This window comes from Frankliniella occidentalis, unplaced genomic scaffold (genome assembly GCF_000697945.3).
Source record: "Frankliniella occidentalis isolate FOCC.00 unplaced genomic scaffold, Focc_3.1 Scaffold6, whole genome shotgun sequence".
NCBI lineage: Eukaryota > Metazoa > Arthropoda > Insecta > Thysanoptera > Thripidae > Frankliniella > Frankliniella occidentalis.
The window spans coordinates 1,882,243-1,882,497 of NW_026267136.1; positions in this window are offsets into that span (position 1 = coordinate 1,882,243).

A 255-nucleotide genomic window follows, 5' to 3' on the forward strand; every position below is an offset into this window, starting at 1 on the left:
TGCTTAGAAGAAAATTTTGAACCGGCCGCATACTTCTCAGACAGAAGTGTACTTCTGAAAAAATAAAAATATTTCTGTTTTGGCCATTTTGGAGAGAGAAACTCCCTCTATCGCCTAAACGGTGAGAGATAGAGCCAAACGGACGAAATTTTAACCCACATGTCTCTATTTTTACAAGTTACCCCCTAGGAAACCATCAAATATTTTCTAAACTAACTGTATTGTTTTGGGGTGACTTTTGTCAGAAAAACTCCC